Source organism: Protomyctophum bolini (genome assembly GCF_963924005.1).
Source record: "Protomyctophum bolini genome assembly, chromosome: 24".
NCBI lineage: Eukaryota > Metazoa > Chordata > Actinopteri > Myctophiformes > Myctophidae > Protomyctophum > Protomyctophum bolini.
Window position 1 is genome coordinate 30,170,528 of NC_137885.1, and position 11,905 is coordinate 30,182,432.

The 11,905-nt window shown below is 41.9% G+C and overlaps 1 long non-coding RNA gene across 1 annotated transcript; it reads right to left on the reverse strand.

Moving 5' to 3' along the window:
* Positions 1-5,490: 5,490 nt before the first annotated feature.
* Positions 5,491-9,560, reverse strand: LOC308311528. The gene is made up of 4 exons (XR_013963665.1): positions 9,432-9,560; positions 8,696-8,770; positions 7,512-7,538; positions 5,491-5,629 (listed from the first exon to the last, which is right to left on the reverse strand). It is a non-coding gene; the product is annotated as an uncharacterized lncRNA (long non-coding RNA).
* Between the last annotated feature and the right edge of the window lie 2,345 nt (positions 9,561-11,905).

Here is an 11,905-nt window from a genome sequence, read left to right on the forward strand (position 1 = left end):
CAATAATATTAACAGTTCTCGGATCACATTAGATGATTGACACAGGGGTGAAAAATGGGTTACAAAATTGTGGGATAAAAAATATATTAAAAAAAAAGTCGTACACAACAAATATGTTTTTCTGTGAATACTAACTGAATAGCATTAAATACATGTTTAAATACAATTTTAATTTGCAGCACAAGATATACTGAGACACGTTTTTTTTTAATGTAATCTTCGACTAGACTGCACACTGCACAGTAGTGTAGTTTTGCTCATTTGATTTATTGATTTATTGATTGATTGATTGATTGAGGACAGGAGTCATCAGTTCAAGGTCTGCTAAAGAGAATTAAAACAAAACAAAACAAAAAGCACCACAGCTTGTTGTTTAGACAGTGGGGTGCTCAAAATTGTCATTTTCTTACAGCAACTTGTGGAAGCTTACGCCTGTAAACTTAATTGTTTCCCTGACCTAAATGTTTTAAATTGAGGTAAAACAAAGTACCCTATGTGCGCGGCAGCAGGGCGTGTATTGTATTGTAACCTGATTGTAACCATAGACTCTAACACTATGCGTGTATTACACCATTTTAAGATCAACACCGCCCTCTGTTGGTAAATTAACGGCACGTCTGCAGCTTCTTTTTTTTACATCGAAATGCAATGTTTTGAGAAGAAAGATGACGTGAAGAAGCCAATGTATCAAAACGGATCAAATGATCATACAGTTCAAAGTATATAAGTGTTCAAAGTTGTGCATACGACTCTGTTCTGCAGTATTTACAATGATTATTATGACTATGAGCCTAATTATTAGACCAAGACCAAAAGAAGCACAAAGCAAATGGTTTTGTCACTCACTCATAATATTAAAGGCTGCATTGCATGCCACACCACGTGTTAGCATGAGTGGCTTTGCTCCACACACAGTCTAAAGAAAGAGAATAACATAGAACGCACATCCACTAACTATAAACGCCAGGTTCTGCAGCCCAGGTAAATAATAGAAGAGAGAATAAGGTCCGCTGGACACTGGACTTGATGCTCCAAACTCAATCATTTATTTTCTCCCCACAGTGGACGTGCACGTTTCTTCATCAGACAGACTGTAGGGTATGCTGTAATATTTAATTTAGCTTATTGTTCTGAAAATGCATATTGTAAATTGTATTTTTTTTTTTTTTTGGGCAACAAACTCCTATATTTTGGTATTTGTATGTATTGTATGGTGAGATAGTGCCATCTACTGTGCTCTGTATTTGTGGTCTGTTTTGTCTGGTTCATGGGCAGGTTGAATTAGGCTCACCTACTGTAAGCAGCTATAATCACCTCATTTCAATCACCTGTTGGGTTTGGGCACGTTTGGGCAGAACAAACAGAGCAGAGGTGAAGAGAGGAGCTCTTTCATGTTAGAGAGTCTCCACAAAAGATACGAAAGACAATAATAGGAAAAAGAACAACAACTTAACTGAACTCCTAAAAGTCTGTGAAGGCAGAAGAGTGGGGAGCCGAGCTATGTTATGCTATGTAGTGTTGGACTAAGGTATAACATTGTAGCTATGTCTGTTTTTGTCTTTTTTCCTCCTTGTTTCTCCTCCTCTGTTTTCCGTTTTTTGTTTGTTTAATTTTCTTTTCTTCTTCTATAAATGTAATTTGTTTGTTTTGTTATATGTTGATTGTTGCATATCTTCAACAGTATTTTGGAATACATTGAGATAAGGATATAGGCACTGATAAGCTTTAAGCTTCTGCCTATGCCTTTTCGATCACCTAAAAAGAAAAAGGAAACTGTTTTTGTGTAATGTCTCCCTCTGAAAGATGGAAATAAACAGACACAGGTCCCACACGGACACCCCGGCCATCTTCTGGGGGCTTCCCCGGCTGACCAGAGGGCTGCTGCTGCCGCCGGGGGCTCTGTGAATGAATGAATGAATGAATGAATGAATTTTTATTTTCGTGTCTTGTCGTTAGCACATTTAGTGCCGGAAGTGCTTCAAAATAGGAGCTCTGGGGTGCCGGAGTTGTCTGATCGCTTTTACTCCTCCATGAACCGGAAACACTTTCCTAAAAAAGTTGACCTCACATCCCCGATCATCTTAATTTATACGATATATGATCCAAAAAGCGTTCATATTTTGCGGGAGAGACGGATGAGGAGCAGAAATGAAGCGCCAGCATATCGATCCATTCATCACCACGGAGAGCGCCCTGGATTAGGAGATACGAGTCATTCTTTCCGCCGCGCTAACATGGGAGTCAATGACAAGCTAATAATTGCACAGAGCGTTAGCATACGGCAAGAGAAAAGCAAAATGCCAAAAAGAATAATAAGAACAATTCTGAATATTCTTATCTCGCCCCGTATCTTTGAGGGTGCGCTATGACGTCCACAGACGTCCATAGCACCTCTCGGTTCGAATCCTTATGACGTACAGGTGCGTCCTATGAACTGAAACGGTTTAAGACCCATCCCTTACGGGATTATAAGACACCAACAACATAAATAAACAACATCACGTTCACTTCCCACACAGAAGTTACACCAAGTATTTGATCAAAACAAAAACAGAAATAAGCATTATCATAAAATAAAATACATCACATATAAGTTTTCTTTGTCCGTATGTCCCAAGCAGCTTTCTCTATATATTCTGCTAATGCAAATATCTTTTGTTCGAAAATCCATCTCAGTCCCTCTGCATCACTTAACCACATCAGATCTATATTTTTTCTGTTAAATAACTTTTGACGTAGCTCATGATACAACAGGCAATAGAAAAGAAAATGGAACTCATTCTCAATATGAGCGATGGAAATAAGCGAATTAGCACAACACCCCATAGCCCCATTCAATTCCCATTCAATGCAATGCAATTCATTGAGGGCTTATGGTAGGGAAAACAGCCAATAAGAAGTTTTTGCACAAAAAAACACCTGGACCTCTTTGGTGGGGACGTAACAACTACAAAGAAAGGTAAGAAAGATAAGAAAGCATTCTAGCATGGAATTCTCCTTTAAAGACCAGAGTCTTACAACTTTGTTCCAGGTCAGCTCATTAGCTCCTATAAGCTCTTTCACAAAGCAAAGATGGTGCTGGACTGGTGCCAAAGAAAATGTGACATTTCCTATTCGGGGCATATTTCAGGTTTAAACCAGATGCAGATTGTAGATGATTTGCATGAGTTATGGGTGATGTTGTTGACTATGGACAACATCTTCTACGTTTCGGCCACCCGCAACCTCTGGAATGAACTCCCCAACCATCTCAGAGTTGCTCCCTCTCTCCTCTCACTCAACCTCTGGAATGAACTCCCCAACCATCTCAGAGTTGCTCCCTCTCTCCTCTCATTCAACCTCTGGAATGAACTCCCCAACCATCTCAGAGTTGCTCCCTCTCTCCTCTCACTCAACCTCTGGAATGAACTCCCCAACCATCTCAGAGTTGCTCCCTCTCTCCTCTCACTCAACCTCTGGAATGAACTCCCCAACCATCTCAGAGTTGCTCCCTCTCTCCTCTCACTCAACCTCTGGAATGAACTCCCCAACCATCTCAGAGTTGCTCCCTCTCTCCTCTCACTCAACCTCTGGAATGAACTCCCCAACAATCTCAGAGTTGCTCCCTCTCTCCTCTCACTCAACCTCTGGAATGAACTCCCCAACCATCTCAGAGTTGCTCCCTCTCTCCTCTCACTCAACCTCTGGAATGAACTCCCCAACCATCTCAGAGTTGCTCCCTCTCTCCTCTCATTCAACCTCTGGAATGAACTCCCCAACCATCTCAGAGTTGCTCCCTCTCTCCTCTCATTCAACCTCTGGAATGAACTCCCCAACCATCTCAGAGTTGCTCCCTCTCTCCTCTCACTCAACCTCTGGAATGAACTCCCCAACCATCTCAGAGTTGCTCCCTCTCTCCTCTCATTCAACCTCTGGAATGAACTCCCCAACCATCTCAGAGTTGCTCCCTCTCTCCTCTCATTCAACCTCTGGAATGAACTCCCCAACCATCTCAGAGTTGCTCCCTCTCTCCTCTCACTCAACCTCTGGAATGAACTCCCCAACCATCTCAGAGTTGCTCCCTCTCTCCTCTCATTCAACCTCTGGAATGAACTCCCCAACCATCTCAGAGTTGCTCCCTCTCTCCTCTCACTCAACCTCTGGAATGAACTCCCCAACCATCTCAGAGTTGCTCCCTCTCTCCTCTCACTCAACCTCTGGAATGAACTCCCCAACCATCTCAGAGTTGCTCCCTCTCTCCTCTCACTCAACCTCTGGAATGAACTCCCCAACCATCTCAGAGTTGCTCCCTCTCTCCTCTCACTCAACCTCTGGAATGAACTCCCCAACCATCTCAGAGTTGCTCCCTCTCTCCTCTCACTCAACCTCTGGAATGAACTCCCCAACCATCTCAGAGTTGCTCCCTCTCTCCTCTCACTCAACCTCTGGAATGAACTCCCCAACCATCTCAGAGTTGCTCCCTCTCTCCTCTCACTCAAAACATCACTCAAAACCTCACTCTCTTTATCCTTTCATCTTTTTTAACCTTGTACTGTTGTTGTATCTGTTATGCTTTGTTTTTTTTCTCTGAATAAAGTCTGTTCCTAGTTTTCTTATGTAAAGCGCTTTGGGTATTTAGAAAAGCACTATATAAATTTGAGCTATTATTATTATTATTATTATTATTAATATCACCTAACTCTACAGTAGTACATGTAACCACTGATCTTGTTTGAGTCTCCCAACAGAACCTTTGATTGATTGATTGAAGTATGTATTAACAGTTTGCAGAATTACAGTACATTTCAAGCACAACTCAATACAATAAAACTGTTAACTGTGAGTGGGACGACCCAATAAAGCACTACACTTGTCCGACTCACACTTCACTTATGAGAGACGTTATGCACTACTTACAATTGGAAAAGATTAAGTTTGAATTGAGAGGGAGTGAAGATAGATTCTACCTGACATGGCAACCCTTCATTGAATATTTCAATAGGTGCACGCTAACCCCTCCTACACAATAGATAGCACAATAGAAAATTGGAAAGAAAGAAAAGGAAAAAAAGGAACCGAGTGTTTTTTCTATATTTATTTTTTTCTCATTTAAAAAAGAATAATGTCTGTAATTCATTTAATTTACAACAACATGTTGGAAAAGTTTGAGAGCAAGAGTGTCTGTCCTGCTGTCTGTTTTGTTTGTCTGTTCACACTTGTCATTGTTTAACTGTTTTTAGTTTTTTCATGTTTATCACATTTATGTCTTTTTTATTATGTATTGTATGTGGATCATTTACATTGCCTGTCATTTTTTTTTTTCCATTTTATAACTGAACTACTCATTATCATTGTCGATAATATTCTGATGTTGTCATACAAAAAAAATGCCTAATAAAAACAGTATTAAAAAAAAAAAAAAAAAGCACTACACTTGTTAGTGCACCTTGTTCAACTCATCATAAATGTACAGTATGTATTCCTACTGTACCTCTCAGGACTGTGGATGGGGCTACATATAACTACATATAACTCATCATAAATGTACAGTATGTATTCCTACTGTACCTCTCAGGACTGTGGATGGGGCTACTGGACGACAGCGGGGCGTTGAAGGCGTGCACTCTGTCTCCAAAAACAAAGCGTGTATCTGAGGACACAAAAAAAACAGCCACATCCAAGCTGTCAGCACACTGTACTGTACATACTGTACACCACTACTACACGCCGTTAACCCATTCTGACCTGAGATCAGATTCATACGAGGTTTCCACTAGACACACACTGGTCTGATTAACCCATTCTGACCTGAGATCAGATTCTGAAAATGTCAGTCGTTCTTCGATTTTTCAAAAATAGCAGACCTACAAGCTCGTAGCGCGCCACTCGGTGGCGCGCTATGAGCTTGTAGATCTGCTATTTTTCAATAGCTAAAGCATAACATGATGCTAACACCAAAATGGGTTCCCGTTCAGAATGGGTTAACACGTTGAACTGGAATAAGAAGTGGGGATGCAATTAGCCCTTTTCGCCACGTCCCTCCTTCTTGTCCAATAGAGAACGTTAGAGCAACGGTTGCTATAGGAGAGGTGACATGGCAAGCTTTCCTTCTCCCCCATTGAGATGCATGTTAAATGACGGGGATTTCTCCATTATAAATAATCCATCATTTCAGTAGCAACAATAGCTTAAAGATCAAATGTCTTCTACGTCTTCTGGTCAACCAGGCCTGCAGTATAATTAGGCACTGCACTGGACAAATGTACATTACTTTATCTTTTTTTTCTATTATAATTTTTATCCCACGATTTTGTAACCCATCCGTCACCCCTGTGTCAATTATCTAATGTGATCCTGGGCTCTACACACCCTCCGCCAACCTGGGGAGAGCAACGGACTTGAACTCATGCTTCCTTCAATGCATGAGTGTCCAAGTCACTCCTTTACACCCGACAGGGGGGTGGGGGAGTTTCCCTGGTTGGACGTCTTAGCACGTGGAAGGAACACGTTATTCCAACCAGTTCCTTTCCCCTCCATCAGGCGCCCCGGCTGGCCAGGGGGAGGCAGTTTAGAGACCAGGATTACTGCATGTTTTTTGTGAGGGTACCTACCTACCCTACATTACTTTATTTCAATAAATATAAATACGAGGACATGTTAAGAGTATCCAACTCAATCAACTTACGACCGTCCGACAGGGTTTTTCATTTTAATGCACGGTAAGAGTAGTACAGTGATTAGTATTATTATTATTATATTATTATTATTATTAGTATGTGTTCAACAACACAGCCATGCAAAATAACACTGACAGCTATGAGGTGACGAAAGCTTGTCATCCTTAGCAGCAACGGTTGCTAAACAGAATTTGGATTGGCATTGTTGTGGAGTCCACAACAATGCCAATCCAAATTCTGTTTAGCAACCGTGGACAATGTGGACAATAACATCTGTCCAGAATTTGGATTGGCATTGTTGTGGAGTCCACAACAATGCCAATCCAAATTCTGTTTAGCAACCGTGGACAATGTGGACAATCGCTTTTGGGGGGCGGGGGGGGGGCGGGGGGGGGTTTAGCGAAGGGCTAATTATGGGTTTGTTTGACCAGGAGAAAGTGAGTTAAAAAACTGTTACATTCCCAAAAACAAATGCATTCTGCCAGAAAGCAGTGTGGGGAAGGCACATGACAACCTGGGGATGCACTGTTGAGACGCTGATATGCGAGTGGTTGCAGTGAGACACCAAAACAGTGGCATAGGCACATAGCTATAGACAGACAGACAGACAGTGTGGCCTAAAAACAGCCTGCACTGGGGGGGCCCGCCATACTGTAACTATACGCTATGCCACTACACCAAAAAAACAAAGAAGAAGAGTTAAGTAGTTATCTGCATTAAGGACATTTTTGGGGCAACAGCCAAATGCAAAGTATTGCACAGTATATATGCGCTGTGCTTTGTGTGCGACAGTCTGTGACGGGGAGGACGTACGGCAGCGTGCCGAGTTGTTTTTCTCACGACAAGCGGCCTTACCTTGCTCGCCGTCACTAGAGTCAGAGCCTGACAGGACGGCAGGAACGGAGGACAGAAAGCCAGAGAGGGAAAGCAGGTAGAATGTGTGGAAGAGGAGAACAACAGGGAAGACATTCTTTGAGCGCCACGCAAAGACTTGGAAGTGTATATTATGGGAGATTTTTTTGGGGGGAAAATTCTAATATTTTCAAAATAATAATACATTTTTATTTTGAAAAAGAAAAAGGAAAAAGAAAATCGCGACGCACTGAGATAGATATACTGCTTGCAGATCAGCTATTTTTTGTTATTGGTTGTATGGTGTATATAGGAGTTAAAATATGCAGTAGGGCTAAAGGGCTTAACCATGTCATGATTAAGCTTCAAATTAATACGTGCATTTATTACATATACGAGTCTTTATTTGTATCGGGGCATAGAGAGAGAGGCTGATAACCGATTGGTCAGCTGCCGTATGGATAACACGGTATAGGCTGACCAATGAGCACAAGCTAAAGTGCCACCGTGCACTCAACTGTACCGTTACTGAAACAACATTGCTGCAGAAGGAACTCCGCTCGCCATATCGAAACACGGACGAAACTCTGCCTTCCAAACACGGTTTCTGTGCATAGTTTTATTAAATGTACGTATGGCTATTATTAAGAAGACTGCAGTTTAAAGTGTGAGTGTGTTTAAACTTTGACGCCTCATAGAAAGGCTGTGTGTGTGTCTGTGTGTGTGTCTGTGTGTGTGTGTGTGTGTGTGTGTGTGTGTCACACTTTTTTTTCTCCCTGGAAATAAAAACGTCTGGGTTTCCGAGGCTAGTAACCCAATAGCACAGCATCGTAAATAATGTCAAACCTTGACCGTGCTCCACCTGACTGGATTGCCACATTGCTAGTGAAAACCACGCCTCCGTCGCTGTCAAAACGGTAGTAGTGTAATATGTACATACTAGTGTAGTAGATGTACGGATTTGGGGGTTTTCCAGGGGCGTGTATGTACTGTATACGGGATTGGCCATCCGTGCTATTTCACCGCGTTTGGATGAGATCGGGCTAAGTATAATGACCCTGCTGTGTGTGTGTGTGTGTGTGTGTGTGTGTGTGTGTGTGTGTGTGTGTGTGTGTGTGTGTGTGTGTGTGTGTGTGTGTGTGTGTGTGTGTGTGTGTGTGTGTGTGTGTGTGTGTGTGTAAACTGACCTGATCCACCGTCGTGCTGTGACCTCAGTCCCAGGGCTGAAAGTGGAGTGTTGGCCAAACCTGGAGGGCAGCGAGCTAGAGAGACAGAGAGAGAGAGAGACAGAGAGAGAGAGAGAGAGAGAGAGAGAGAGAGAGAGAGAGAGACAGACAGACAGAGAGACGGAACAAGACGAGAGAGCGAGATAGAGGGATTCAGAGAGAGAGAGAGAGAGAGAGAGAGAGAGAGAGAGAGAGAGAGAGAGAGACAGACAGAGAGACGGAACAAGACGAGAGAGCGAGATAGAGGGATTCAGAGAGAGAGAGAGAGAGAGAGAGAGAGAGAGAGAGAGAGAGAGAGAGAGAGAGAGAGAGAGAGAGAGAGAGAAAGAGATGGGGAGCGAGAAAGAGACAGGAGACAAAAGATGTACAGTGAAAAAGAGAAGGAAAAAGAGTGTGTTAAATATTTATATTTACCCATCCCACCATCCAACTCTATAATGCCATGCAAGTGGTTATCATGTAGTTAATTGTATCAGATTGTACTGAGATTCAAAAGGTTCACAAACCGTATTGTGTAATAAAACATATACAGTATATTCAGTGACCCGGAACGTTGTTCTAAAACCGTTACAATCATGGCAACATGAAACTTTGGCTCGGGTAACTTCCAGTTGTGCTTTTTGTTTAATTTTTTTTATTTTTATCCTTTAGTATTTTGGAAGCAAAACACTCTGTCCACACATCTTTGCTCACTTACACACGTTGAAGTACGGGGTCTGTGGCGAGACGGGGAAGGCGGGGGGGTCAGCGGGTACTTCTCACCGCCGCTGCCGAGGAACTGACCGTCCGCCTCGTCCTCGTCCAACGCCTCGCGGTAGCTGTGGATGGGTCCCTGCACGGACACACACACACACACACACACACACACATCCCAAACAATGCACGTGAACACACATGCATGGACATAATGGAAACACCAGGGGCGAGAGTATAGAGCGCCGCAGTCCCGCCCCCTTTCAGAAAAGCGAGTGGCCCAGGAAGTGGAAGCCCAATGCATTCTCCCATCGGCACTTTTAATATAATTTATTTAAAGACGGTTACGCCGCGGACAAAGCCAACTCGGATCGTGACGAATCATGACAATGAACACAATATTTTGGGCCGATCAAATAATTTATAAGACGAAAAACAAAACAAATAGTGTTGTCTCCTGACTTTCTTTTCTTCTTTCTAATGATTTGATCGTCCCAAAATATTGTGTTCATTGTCATGATTCGTCACGATCCGAATTGGCTTTGTCCGCGGCGTAACCGTCTTTAAATAAATTATATTAAAAGTGCCGATGGGAGAATGCATGGGGCTTCCACTTCCTGGGCCACTCGCTTTCTGAAAGGGGGCGGGGACTGCGGCGCTCTATAGGAAGGGGGCGGGGGGGCAGCTAAAATTTATATCAAATAGCCAATTACTGAATCAAGCAACTTCATAAAAACTGTCTGGGGTGTTCACATAAGCCAGAGTAGATAATGAGTGTTTTTTTAAAGTGAAATAAAACCGTTAAAAAAGGGAGAAGATCTTCAAATTTATATTATATTAATTATACAACTTAGAGGTATTGGCGTCAAAACGATTATGCAGAATGTCCCATTTGAAATGTTTCACAAAAAAATAATTTGGCAGATCTAAAAGGTCACAATGTGTAGGCATAGCATTGTATCGTGCACGATTATGTGCCATTTTCAAATGTATGGCTGTAGTGGTAAAATAAAATAAATGTAGGCTAGTATGTTTTGAAATAAATCCAAATCTACAGAAGTAGCTAGTAGTTCAAAGTTTCCAAATAATGGAGTATTATCCACACTATACGTCAGTATTAAAATGTAATCATCAACTTTCCACCTGTCTGTTTAGAACACCGTTTGTTTGTTTTGATTGATTGATTGAAATCTTTATTAACAGTTTGCAAAATTACAGTACATTTCAAGCACAAACTCAATACAAAGACTGTTAACTGTGAGTGGACGACACCATAAAGCATTCCACTTGTTTACAAGAGGGTCCACCTTGTTCAATTCATCATAAAGGAGGTAAAAAGGGAAAATAATAGGTGCCCTTTGAGAGCGGTTTTTAAGGAGTCAAGGGATTCACATGTCTTAATGACTGTTGGTAGGGCGTTCCACATTTTGGTGGCATAGGAGCGAAAATAATTTAGTCCCTTGTTTGTGCCGAATCTGGGTTGTAGGCCTAGAAGCCCTAGATGGTTCGTAGCACTTCCTCTGGTGTTGTGGGTGTGGACTTTGTTAACATTAAGGAAGTATTTAGACATGTACATAGGTATCTTGGTGGTGTATCGAATCTTGTGGACCAGACCCATTCCAGCCTGTCAAAGTGGGCAGGGGTGAGGTGTGTTCGGGGGGTGAGGCCAAGTAGGAGTTTGTTTTGGGTGGTACCAAGAGGTGGATGCATAGTCAAAGGAACCTTGTACGAGGGCTCCTGTTAAGGTCTTCAAGGTGTTTTTGTTGACCAGTGAGGAGATCCTGTAAACGTAAAGGCTATAGCCCCTATCGTACGGCATACTATAGCACGCCGTTTTTCATCATTTTTGAGGATTTGAAAAAAATGAAAAAAATGAAAAAAACGATGGGTTATAGCCCATGTTTTTTGAAATTTTGAAAAAAAAAGTTAGCCTCGTTTCTCATCATTTTGGACCATGGGCTATAACCCATATCGTACGGCATACTATAGCGCGCCGTTTTTCATCATTTTTGAGGATTTGAAAAAAATGACGAAATGAAAAAAACGATGGGTTATAGCCCATGTTTTTTGAAATTTTGAAAAAAAAGTTATCCTCGTTTCTCATCATTTTGGACCGTGGGCTATAGCCCATATCGTACGGCATACTATAGCGCGCCGTTTTTCATTTCAAGTGTTCGTAACAAGTTCGTTTTTGATAATAAAATAACATGCTGCATTCATAGATTCTGCTTCCCAGAAATAATAATAATAAATACATTGCTGGCTACACGTACACACATGATCACAGATATAGATTATACTATTATAAAAATATATATACTGTACGATATATTATTATACTGGAAGGTACAATACAAGTGCAACAGGGATTGGCCATACAGTACAGTACAGTACAGTACAGTACAGTACAGTACAGTACAGTAATGAGAACACACAATCCTAACATTTAAATGGTTCCTCCTTTCACCACAGTACAGT